The sequence below is a fragment of the Symphalangus syndactylus genome, chromosome 6 (assembly GCF_028878055.3).
Source record: "Symphalangus syndactylus isolate Jambi chromosome 6, NHGRI_mSymSyn1-v2.1_pri, whole genome shotgun sequence".
Classification (NCBI taxonomy): Eukaryota; Metazoa; Chordata; class Mammalia; order Primates; family Hylobatidae; genus Symphalangus; species Symphalangus syndactylus.
This window is the reverse complement of record NC_072428.2, coordinates 120994948-121007852: the sequence shown is the minus strand read 5'-3', so window position 1 is coordinate 121007852 and position 12905 is coordinate 120994948. Positions and strand designations below refer to the sequence as shown.

Genomic DNA, 12905 nt, shown 5'->3' with positions numbered 1-12905 from the left:
GATCCGCCCACCTCGGCCTCCCAAAGTGCTGGGATTACAGGCTTGAGCCACTGCGCCTGGCCTCTTTTCAGTCTTAAATGATCAAGGTTTAGACCTGGACCCGCTTTTCTTTGAGTCTTTCTATCTATCCTCCTAGGCAATCTTCTTTCAAATTTATAAACCCAGTTCCAGCAGCTCTTATGAGCCTCACACCTATATCTACAACTCTGCAGGGGACATCTGCACTTAGAACTTTTGATCTTCCCCTGTGTGATAGTCCATTCTTGCATTGCTATAAAGACATATCTGAGGCTGGGTAATTTTTTTTTTTTTTTTGTTTGAGACGGAGTCTCGGTCTGTCGCCCAGGCTGGAGTGCAGTGGCGCGATCTCGGCTCACTGCAAGCTCCGCCCCCAGGGGTTCATGCTATTCTTCTGCCTCAGCCTCCCGAGTAGCTGGGACTACAGGTGCCTGCCACCACACCCAGCTAATTTTTTGTATTTTTAGTAGAGACGGGGTTTCACCATGTTCGCCAGGATGGAGGCTGTGTAATTTTTAAAGAAAATGAATTTAGTTGGTTCTTGGTTCTGCAGGCTGTACAAACATGGTGCTGCATCTGCTTCTGATGAGAGTCTGAGGAAGCTGATACGGTTTGGCTCTGTATCCCCACCCAAATCTCATGTTGAATTGTAATTCCCGATGTTGGGGGAGGGACCTGGTAGGAGGTGACTGGATCATGGAGGCGGATTTCCCCCTTGCTGTTCATGTAATAGTGAGTGAGTTCTCGTGAGATCTGTTGTTTGAAAGTGTGTAGCACTTCCCCCTTCACCCTATCTTTTCTGTGCCAGCCATGTGAAGATGCGTTTGCTTCCCCTTTGCCTTCCTCCATTATTGTAAGTTTCCTGAGATCTCTCCAGCTATGCTTCCTGTACAGCTCCACAGAACCATGAGCCGATTGAAGCTCTTTTCTTTATAAATTACCCAGTCCCACGTATGTCTTTATAACAGTGCAAGAACAGACTAATACAGAAAATTGATACCAGAATTGGGGTACTGCTATAAAGATATACAAAAATGTGGAAACAACTTTGGAACTGGGTAATGGGCAGCGGTTGGAACACTTTGGAGGGCTTAGAAGAAGACAGGAAGATGAGGGAAAGTTTGGAACTTCCTAGAGACCTGTTGAATGGTTGTGACCAAAATGCTGATAGTGATATGGACAGTGAAGTCCTGGCTGAGGTGGTCTTGGATGGAGATGAGGAACTTATTGGGAACTGGAGTAAAGGTCACTCTTGCTATGCTTTAGGAAAGAGATTGGTGGCATTATGCCCCTGTGCTCAAGATCTATGAAACTTTGAACTTCAGAGACATGATGTAGGGTATTTGGCAGAAAAATTTTTTTTTCTTTTCTTTTTTTTTTTTTTTTTAGAGGGAGTCTTGCTCTGTCCCCCAGGCTGGAGTGCAGTGGCATGATCTCAGCTCACTGCAAGCTCCGCCTCCCAGGTTCATGCCATTCTCCTGCCTTAGCCTCCTGAGTAGCTGGGACTACAGGCGCCCACCAACATGTGGCCTGGCTGCTTCTAAAAGCCTATCCTCATTTGCATAGACAAAGAAATGACTTGAAACTAGAACTTATATTTAAAAAGAAAGCAGAGCATAAAAGTTTGGAAAATTTGCAGCCTGACCATGCAGCAGAAAAGAAAACCCCATTTTCTGGGGAGGAAATTAAGGCTGCAGAAATTTGCATAAGTAAAGAAGAGCCAAATGTTAACAGCCAAGACAAGGGGGAAAGCATCCCAGCCACTCCAGCTCCAGCCGTGGCTAAAAGGGGCCAAGGTGCAGCTCAGGCCATGGCTTCAGAGGATGTAAGGCCCAAGTTTTGGTGGCTTCCATGTGGTGTTGGGCCTGTGGGTGCACAGAAGGCAAGAATTGAGGTTTGGGAGTCTCTGCATAGATTTCAGAGGATGCATGGAAATGTCTGGATGTCCAGGCAGAAGTCTGCTGTAGAAATAGAGCCCTCATTGAGAACCTCTACTAGGGTAGTGTGGAGGGGAAATGTGGAGTTGGAGCCCCCACACAAAGTCCCCACTAGGTCACTGACTAATGAAACTGTAAGGAAAGGGCCACTGTCCTCCAGATCCCAGAATGGTAGATCTACTGATAGCTTGCACTATGCCCTGGAAAAGCCACAGCCATTCAATACCAGCCCATGAAAGCAGCTGCAGGGGCTGTATGCTGCAGAGCCACAGCAGTGGAACTGCCCAAGGCCTTGGGAGTCCACCACTTGCATCAGTGTGGCCTGGATGTGAGACATGGAGTCAAAGGAGATTATTTTAGAGCTTTAAGATTTAATGACTGCCCTCTGGAGTTTTGGACTTGGATGGGGCCTATAGCCCCTTGTTTTGGCCAATTTCTCCATTTTGGAATGGCAGTATTTACCCAATGCTTGTACCCCCATTGTATCTTGGAAGTAACTAACTTGTTTTTGATTTTACAGACTCATAGGCAGAAGAAACTTGCATTGTCTCAGATGAGACACTGGACTTCGACTTTTAAGTTAATGCTGGAATGAGTTAAGACTTTGAGGGACTGTTGGGAAGGCATGATTGTGTTTTGAAATGTGAGAAGGACATGAAATTTGGGAGAGGCCAGGATGGAATGCTATGATTTGGCTCTGTGTCCCCACCCAAAACTCATGTTGAATTGTAATTCCCAATGGTAGGAGAGGGACCTGGTGGGAGGTGATTGGATCATGGGGAAAGATGTCCCCCTTGCTCTTCTCATGATAGTCAGTGAGTTCTCAAGATATGTGTTTGTTTAAAAGTGTGTAGCACTTCCCCCTTCACTCTCTTTCTTCCGTGCTGGCCATGTGAAGATGTGTTTGCTTCCTCTTCACCTTTCGCCATGATTGTAAGTTTCCAGAGACCTCCCCAGCGATGCTTCCTGTACAGCCCACAGAACCATGAGCCAGTTAAACCTATTTTCTTATTAGCCAGTCTCAGGTATGTCTTTCTTTCTTTCTTTTTTTTTTTTTTTTTTGAGACGGAGTTTTGCTTTTGTTGCTCAGGCTGGAGTGCAATGATGCAATCTTGGTTCACCGCAACCTCTGCCTCCCAGGTTCAAGCGATTCTCTCACCTCAGCCTCCTGAGTAGCTGGCATTACAGGTGCCCACCACTGTGCCCAGCTAATTTTGTATTTTTAGTAGAGATGGGGTTTCACCATGTTGGCCAGGCTGGTCTCGAACTCCTGACCTCAGGTGATTCACCCACCTCAGCCTCCCAAAGTGTTGGGATTACAGGTGTGGGCCACTGCGCCCAGCCCTCAGTTATGTCTTTATAGCAGTGCGAGAATTGACTACTACAGGAGCTTTCAATCATGGCAGAAGGGAAGGGCAGCCAGCAAGTCACATGGTGTGAGCAAGAGCAAGAGAGAAAAGGCAGAGGTCCCAGACTCTTTGAAACAACCAGGTCTCTTATGAACTAATTGAGTGAGAACTCATTCATCATCAATAGGCTGGCACTAAGCCCTTCATGAGGGATCTGCCCCCATGATCCAATACCTCCCACCAGGCCCCACCTCCAACATTGGGGATTACACTTCAACATGAGATTTAAATGTGACAAATATCCAAACTGTATCACTCTGCAATTCTGTTTCTGTCCTAGGATTCTCCATCTTAGTCATGGTCTTGACACCTCTATTCATGTACCTGATCTTGGGAGAAAAGTCAACTAGGACAGTGTCTCCCTCTCCATAACCCACTATTTCCAGTCAATCATCAGTTTCTTTAAAATAACTCTTGGCTCTCATCATTTCTCACCCTGTGTGTTTCACTGCCTTAATCTGGGCAACCATGATCTCTCACAGGAACCATTAATGTACCTTCCAACTATTCTCTCCACATCTGCTCATTCACTGCTCTATTTTATCTCCCCACAAACAATGTTTTTCAGACCAAAAAATGTAAACTGTCTTTTAAAAAGAAATGCAATGCTAGCAAAATACACGTTGTTCTTCATCGTAATTATTTTTACTTAGTAATGTATCATGAAGATCTTTTCACATAAGTATGCCTAGAATTGTCTCACACTTTTAACAGCTGCCTTTCACTTGTTTTTTTTATTTTTTCTTTGTTTTTTTGTTTGTTTGTTGTTGTTGTTGTTGTTTTTCTAAGACGGAGTCTCGGTCTGTCACCCAGGCTGGAGTGCAGTGGCGCAATCTTGGCTCACTGCAATCTCTGCCTCCCGGGTTCAAGCAAATCTCCTGCCTCAGCCTCCCGAGTAGCTGGGATTACAGGTGTGCACCACCATGCCCAGCTAATTTTTTGTATTTTAGTAGAGACGAGGTTTCACCATGTTGGCCAGGATGGTCTTGATCTCCTGACCTCGTGATCCGCCCACCTCAGCCTCCCAAAGTGCTGGGATTACAGGCCTGAGCCACCGCGCCCAACCTCTTTCACATAATTTATTTAACCACTTCCCTATTGATGGCTGTTTTCAGTCTTTAACTACTACTATAAATCGTGCTTCAGTGTAGGTCCTAGAAAAGTCATCCTCCAATACCTGTGTGAGTATATCTATTGGATAAATATATAAAAGTAGAATTACCAGGGTAAAGGCTTTGTACATTTAAAATTTTGATAAATTTTGCCAGATTGCCCTCCATAGACGTGATACCCACTTTCACTCCCACTGACAGTATAAGAAAGTGCCTGCTTCCCAGCCTGGCCAGCCAACTATGTTATTAAACTTTTTTATTTTTGTCAACTTGACAGTAAAAAATAGATGTCACTGCAGTTGTGATGCGCATGCCTTTTATTATTACATATTTTAAGATCCATTTGTATTTCTTTGACTACAATCTGTTTGTCATACCCTTTGCCCAATTTTCCAGAGTTTTAAAGGTTTGGTTTTTTTTTATGGATTTGTGGGAGTATTCTGATTTCTTCTTAAATAGTTTAATTTCCATGTTCTATCAGATATCCTGGTATCTTTTCAAAGTAATGATTTAGTCAATTTTTTAATTCTAATAATAAGTAATCATCAAGGACTAACTCCATTACAAGGGAGTCCATATGTAGAATGTATGAATGGATTTGCAGAAGTCTTGAATTCCTGAAAATAATTTCACAAGACTGCCTTATACCTATACCTATTCCATTTCGTTTCATTTTCCTAACAGCCTTGTGAGGCATATAGTATTGTTAACCACAAAGTGAGGCTCAGAGAATGTAAATGTCCAGGATCACACAGCTAGTAACTCTTCCACTTCCAAAACCTTAAAATCCTAGTAATCATCACCACTAGCCATTCCAGTTACACTAAGACTCTGATTCTTGATGTCTCTAATTTCTAATAAATGGCTGCTCTTCTCCTTTTCCTACTACAAACATCCAATGAATATATATATATATATATACACATACATATTTTAGACGGAGTCTCGCTCTGTCGCTCAGGCTGGAGTGCAATGGTGAGATCTCGGCTCACTGCAAGCTCTGCCTCCCAGGTTCACACCATTCTCCTGCCTCAGCCTCCCGAGTAGCTGGGACTACAGGCACCCGCCACCATGCCAGACTAATTTTTTGTCTTTTTAGTGGAGACGGGGTTTCACCATCTTAGCCAGGATGGTCTCGATCTCCTGACCTCGTGATCTGCCCGCCTCGGCATCCCAAAGTGCTGGGGTTATAGGTGTGACCCACTGTGCCCGGCCCTAATGAATATTTTTTAAGTGCCTGATATATGCCAGTAATCTTCACAAGGTTTGCATTTTAGAGGAGTTCTCAACCATATGTGATAAAAACAAATAGAAATAAAGTTCCACTACTATGAAAAAATATATATATAGGATGGTTGGAAACGTGGAGAGAGGACACTTCAGGTGGAGTGGTCAGGGAGGGCTTCTTTGAGGAGGTGACATATAAGCAAAGATCAGAATGACCAAAAGAGTATGCCAGGAAAAGGAAGTATATAGGGTAAATCCTATAATACAAGAGCAAATTCAACAAGTTTGAGGAAGAGAAATAAGGCTGGTGTCACTGCAGTGGTGGAGAGTGGTGGGAGATGAGGTCGAAGAGGTGGTCGGGGATGCAGTACAGGGCTCCATGGGCCCTGCATGGAGGAGGAGTCTGGACTTTATCACAAGTGCCATCAGCAGACGTGGAGGGATTCTAAGATGAGAAATCACATGATCTGATTTATGTCTTAAGACTTACGATTTATGAAACTCTAGCTGTGCTGTGGCGAATGAGAACAAGAGCAGAAGCAGGAAAACCATTTAGAAAGCTATTACGAGAGCACAGAAGAGGGATGATGATGGTTTGTATTAGCGTGGTAGCAGTGGAGACTGAAAGAGACATTTTGGAAATGTTTTGGAGGTAAAGTTGACCTGAATTCTGAGGATTGTGAAAACGGAGGAAAAGAGAAGAATCAAGAATATCGACATGCTTTTTGTGTTGAGCAATTGGTGGATGGTAATGCCATTTAATTTGAAGGCTGAGAGAATAAAGAATTCTATTAGTGTAGTATTTCCTTCTTTCCTTGTGCAGCCTTAAGCTTGCAGATCATGGATTGCACCACTCTCTTTCCAACACTTTTATTTTCCTTCCCTACTTGCCCTTTAGTCCTTCTTATATAAAAGAACTTCATCCATCTGCATCCTCTACTCTTATCCTATCTTCAACTCACTGCAGTTTGGCTACTATCCCCATTTTACTAATAAACTCCTTCTTGCCAAACACACCAATGACCTCCTTATTACTAAATCCAAAAACTTTTCAGTCTTCTTTTTCTTTTTTTTTTTCTTGAGACAGAGTCTTGCTCTGTTCCCCAGGCTGGAGTGCAGTTGTGCAACTTCAGCTCACCACAACCTCCGCCTCCTGGGTTCAAGAGATTCTTGTGTCTCAGCCTCCTGAGTAGCTGGGACTACAGGTGTGTGCCACTATGCCCGGCTAATTTTAGTAGAGATGGGGTTTTGCCATGTTGGCCAGGCTGGTCTCGAACTCCTAACCTCAGGTGATTCGCTCACCTCGGCCTCCCAAAGTGCTGGGATTACAGGCGTGAGCCACCGCAGCTGGCCACAATCTTCTTTTTCTTGACTTCTCGCTGGCATTTAATACTGCTGATATTTCCTCCCCTGGCTCCTCTGAAACTACTTGTTCCTGGTCCTCCTACCTCTCGGGCTATTTTTCCCCTGTATTTTTTCTTTCCTCACTTTTTAAATATTGGTGTTTTCATAGGGTTCCAAAGTAGATCTTCTTCTTTCCTTTCTCTATGCCTTCTCTTGGGGATTTCATCTACTTCCATGAACTCTTCCTTATTCTGATGACTCCAGCATAGATCTCTCTCCTGAGTTCTAGACTTCCCTGTTCAATTATGTAGTAGACAGCTTCACTTTGGTATTCTATGGACACTTCAACTCAACATGTTGAAAACTAAACTAATTACCTTCACTCCACAGCCTGCTTTTCCTCCTGAGGTCCCTATCTTGGACTTCAGGATATATCTGCAGGATATAATGGGAGCAGATTTATGGCTTATGAAAATGGAAGGATACCATTGATGGAGGATACCATCAATAATCAAATTCTGTTGGTTCTATGTCCTTAATATATCTTGAACCCTTTCAATACTTCCTCTCTCCATGTCCATTCTTGCTACCTTAGTTTAGACATGCATCATTCTTTCTTTCTTATAATGTGATATGGTTTGGCTCTGTGTCCCATCTCAAACTGTTAGCCCCACCTGCTGAGGGAGGGACCTGGTGGGAGGTGACTGGATCATGGGGGCAGTTCCCTCCATGCTGTTCTCATGATAGTGAGGGAGTTCTCATGAGATCTGATGGTTTTAAAAGTGTCAGTTTCCCCCGCAAGCTCTCTCTCTCTCCTGCCACCTTGTGAAGGTGCCTGCTTCCCCTTCGCCTTCCACCGTGATTGTAAGTTTCCCCAGGCCGGAGCACAGTGGCATGATCTCTGCTCATTGCAACCTCCGCTTCTGTGGTTCAAGTGATCCTCTTGAGGAGCTGGGACTACAGGTGTGTGCCACCAGGCCTGGCTAATTTTTTTTTTTTTTTTTTTTTTTGTATTTTTGTAGAGACAGGGTTTCACCATGTTGCCCAGGCTGGTCTTGAACTCTTGAGCTCAAGCAATCTGCGCACCTCAACCTCCCAAATTTCTGGGATTACAGTAGTGTGCCACTGCACCCAGCTGAGAGATCTTTCTAAAATGAACATTTGATCAGTTCACTATGCCCCTTAAAATTCATCAATGGTTCTCCACTGGTCTTAGAATAAGTTCAGACTTTTTAGGATGACATACTCAACCATGCTAATCTTTCTGGATTTCTCCTTCAGGACTTCTGCCATGCATTTATACAATGTATTTATTTAGAACCTACTTGCCATGCTCTGTTCTTCACCCTCAACTCTCTGGGCACAGCTGTTTCCCTAAGGTCTTTACACATAGTACTTTCTTTGCTTGGAATATCTTTCCCTGTAACCTGCCCACTTGTCTGGCTTACTTCTACCTATCCTTCAGAACGCATCTCAAGATTCACCTTGTGTGGTTAGAGACCTTATGCATGGTCAGGATTAGGCACCCTTCTTATGAGCTCCTCTGTTGATATCATCTCACTGCTGGGTGATCAACTGTATATTCATCTTTGTTCTCATGATACTATAATGTTCTTCAGAGCAGAAACTGTGTCTTATTCATCTTTGTATTCCCAGCACCCAGCACAGTACCTGACACACAGCAAGCACTCAATAATGAATAAAGTGGCAGAGTTGGGTTTCAAAGTCAGGTCTTTTCTCTCTGACACAAATCTCACATTTCTTCATGCTACTTCTCAATATGGTGAATCTGAAAAATTCTAAGAGCTGAGCTAGGTCTATTTTTGCCTAGCACTAATTAAAACACAGGCAAATAGATTATTATTAGTTCCATGAGGATTCAGTTGATTATTTTTTTGTACACCCCTTCCTCCATCATTCCACCACTTTGATCATCAGAGTACTTAGGATTACCCATATCTAAAATGACTGAAAGGCTAGGCATGGTTGAGTGCACCTGTAGCCCCAGCTACTCAGGAGGCTGAGGTGGGAGGCTTACTTGAGCCCAGGAGTTGGAGGCCAGCCTGGGTAACACAGTGACACGTTGTCGTAATAAATAAGTAAGTACACTGAAAGAACTTTCTCTATACTTTTACATCCTTTTGTAACTCTTATCCTGTTGCTTCCATAATATCACTGAGGCAGGGAGAGAGTAAGTACCTGGGGAGCAAGGTAAAGTTTATTTTTCTGTCAACAGACACTAAAAATGGATACATCAATAGAAAATCATTTCCCATCATTTCCCTCAAGGTTCCTATGGATAGATATTAAAGGTTCAGTGCTTAAATTTAACATTGCAAAATCCAGCTAAAATTGAAATTTTTATGTAGTGAGTTCAATCTCATCACAGAAGTTTGTAAATGGGAGGAACCTTAGAAATCCTTTAGTCCAGCACTTTCATTTAAGCTTCCACGAAGAAACTGACATAAGACCTATAATGGCTCACTCAAGGTCATCCAGGCTATCGATGCCATTATATGTCTTTTTCAAAGGGCTTTATTTTCCATCTAAACAAATTATCTACATCAGAATCCACCTATTTACATAGGGCTTATCTTTCTGATATTGCCTTTGCAATATCCTTGTTATAAAGAGGAAGGAACTGAAAACAAACAAAACAAAACAAGGTTGTCTTGTCCAGGGACATAGGGGAATTGGTAAAAGAGATAATTAGTACACAAAGTGATGGGGTTTCCTATTTGTAGTGTAGCCTTGTAGTCACACTGTGTTCTCTGAATGCCACAATGCTAACCCAAGCTTACTTGTCCTTCCTGGGCCTGGATTCCATTCAATTCTATGCGTTATTTAGTCTAAATGATTTCCCCAGCTTCAACGTGTATTTATTTATTTATTTATTTATGCGTTTCATTTTAGAAGTATACTTAAATCTACTCTTTACTCGAGTTTGTCTTAGTTCTAGTGCTGAGGAATGAAGATTCTGGGTAAAAGAAATCAAGATGATGTTTTTTTTTTCTAGGCTTTACATTTCAAGGATGGTTTCTCAAATAGCAACTGGCAGTCTACTCCTCAAATGATGACGTTTTCCACGGGACTTAGAATTTAATTGGAATAATTTGTTTGCAACGGGAAGCAAAGATTTCTTTCCAAGAGGATCAGTTTGATAATGTTTTACCAGCTAGTGCTACGAGACCAAATATAAACCAGTTCTGAGAAACAGGAAGTGAACTGACTGGTCTAGTCTGAGTGTCCCTGGCAGTGACGCAAATACAGAAATCAAATTAGGAAAACAAGATATGTGGGTGTGAGGCAATCGATAATAATCCAGGATGCTACAACATAAGCAAGAACGCCTTTAACCTGATGCCATTCATTTTAATAACACCCTGAGCAGTTTGATTTCCACGGAACACGCTGGTGATTAGAGAGCAGCAGGAGCTTGGGTTCCCTAGCAACAGCATGTGCTTTTGAGACAGTCATTAGCCTTTCAGTTAATCCCATCAACCCCTTACCTCTAAATGTATGACTGACATTAAAAAAATGATGTTTTAGAAAGTGCTTTGAAATTTCCAGGAGTGCAATGGAAGGGAATAATCATAATTAAAAAGTTGTCTGGAGAACTACACTCCAGTGAAGGAAGTAATGTTCCTACGTGCCCAGCCTGTCCGTATATTTCCCTGCTCTCAGTTGTAGGTTTCTGAATCCCCTGTGGCAAAGGGCAAGGGAGGTGAAATTGTTCAGAGTTTCAGGCAGTCTTCTCACCCAACGTGAGTAGTATTGTAATGTCTCTCGTAATCATGGCTCTGAAGATGAGGAGAGGAGAGGATGGGCAGTTTGTGTGGTGAGGAGGCTGGCTGCAGGTAGGCTGGGAGGGAATGTCACACAGTTTTCTTTCTCCTTTAAGCCGAATGAGGTACTCTGGTCAAAGGAACTTGGGGAAGGAGGATGGTGAGGGGAATGAAGTTCTTCTTCCTATTGATTGCTTTATTGCACCAGAGGCTGTTTGTCCAAGGCCACTGGCCAAGAGCATTATTTTCGTGGCTAAAGTGAGGTTGGGCAGGTTTCCCATCCCTTTCGCTAGTTTTAAACAAGACAACCCAGAAAGCGCAGCAAGGCTCTGGGAATACGATGTGGGTTGGCTTTTCCTACTCAGCTACACCTTAAAGCGCCAGGCCCATGGGCTGATACTTCTCAAACCCTGAATCATTGCCTCCAGCTCTGTCCTGGGTTCAGGATGCACCACTCCACCCTCTGTGTAGCTTGGGTCAACTTCGGGACGTCACTCGAATAGTAATTATTGCTGCATTTGCCTGGACATCCTTATTACGGCCTGGGTCCCTCTCAGCTGGACACTGGGCTCCTTCAGTTTGGCTGGGGTGACTTCTAATACTTCCCGCCGCCCCACCTTACCCCCCTGCGCGCTCCCTTCCCAAGGCGACCACCTGCACCGCCCCACTTACCATCTGCCCCGCGGGGAGGGCCCCCCGGGCTAGCGGAGCCCTCCCTGCTCCCGGGCGGCTCTGGAGGAGCTCGGTGTTTGCCTCCAACCCTTCGCTACCGGAGGATCAGTTTCCTCCCCTCCTCCCCCTCCAGCTCCGGCCGCCGCCGCCGCCGCCGCCGCCGCCGCCTCCTTCTTGCATGACACAGCAGAACCGCAGCTGCTGCAGCAATTCCAAGCCATCCGCCCAGGAAGCGCTGCAACCGGGACTCGGGAGGGGTGGAGGGGGCGAGGCAGAGGCCACGGCCCCGGGGGATCCTTGGCCCCACTGTGCACCGCACACTCCTTTCCCAGCCCAGGGGCACGCGAACAAAATGAGGCTCAAGCTGACCAGGCCGAGCCGGAGGAACGCTGGGGCTTGGCAGCAGAAGGGATGGGACCAGAGAGAAGGGTGTGGAGGAGACCCCAGTGAGGGCCCGAACATTTCAGGTAAAGAGAGGTAAGAAGAGGCCCAGAAGTCAAGGGCCAGACTGTGAAGGTGATTAGAGGTCAAAGAGAGGTAAGGAGGTAGAGTTGCAGAGAAGAGAGGCCGAGCTGGGAAGGGCGTGGGGGTGGGGGTAGCTGCAGGGGAGGGTGGGGGGTACAGTCTTTGGGGAGGCCTGAGCTGAGCCCCCAGGCAGAAAAGGGGCTGAGTTGGGAGGCAAGAGATGTAGGAGGAAAGGGATGAAAGAATTAGGCATGAGATAGGAAGGTAAAACTTGGGAGAGATATTATAGAATTAGAAGGGTTGGAATGGAGCTCATTCATCATGGCTGATGAGGTAAACTGATGAGGTGGAGAGAGACAGAGTCAAGGCCAGGCCAAACGAAAAGATCTTCCATCCCACTCTTCAGTTTCTTGCGAAGTTTTTCTTGATTCCGCCAATCCACACAGTTTCCCTTATAAAAGGGAAAAGCATGAACTAAAAAACCCAGAAATAGCTATCTGGCTTAGATTTACAGGATAAAATCTCCATGTCTGTAAAAACTTTAAGGCAGAAATTTGGGATTTATGGTACAAACCCTTTAAGGGACTGTGAGTCAGTAATACCCACAGCACTCAACATTGTGAGTTTCCACACATCCCTGGACTTGAGTAAGTCTTTCCAAGTGTTTGTTAATGCTAGAAATGATGACAAAATTAGTGGTTCAAAAATATTAAAGTGCACATGCTTTTTGCTTTTTCTATGTATACAGAGATTACATGTATGTATACTTTCTAGCTTCTAGCAAGTATGGTATGGCTAGGGATAATTATGTTTCTCTGATTATTTTGTTTCCCATCAAACACCCCACGAATTTTACAGCAGACCGCCTTCTTGTCACCATTTGAAAGAATGTGGTCAGAAAAGTAATGCAAAAACTGCCACTTTGGTTTTGTCTGT

At 44.4% G+C, this 12905-nt stretch overlaps 1 protein-coding gene across 1 annotated transcript in view; it reads right to left on the bottom strand.

The window, feature by feature from the left end:
• Nucleotides 1-11684, bottom strand: part of MKLN1 (muskelin 1) — a 397154-nt gene extending 385470 nt beyond the window's left edge. Inside the window, exon 1 of the mRNA XM_055284047.2 lies at nucleotides 11505-11684. The gene's annotated coding sequence lies outside the window, so the exon portion shown is untranslated. The remainder of the gene's footprint in view (nucleotides 1-11504) is intronic.
• Nucleotides 11685-12905: the final 1221 nt, after the last annotated feature.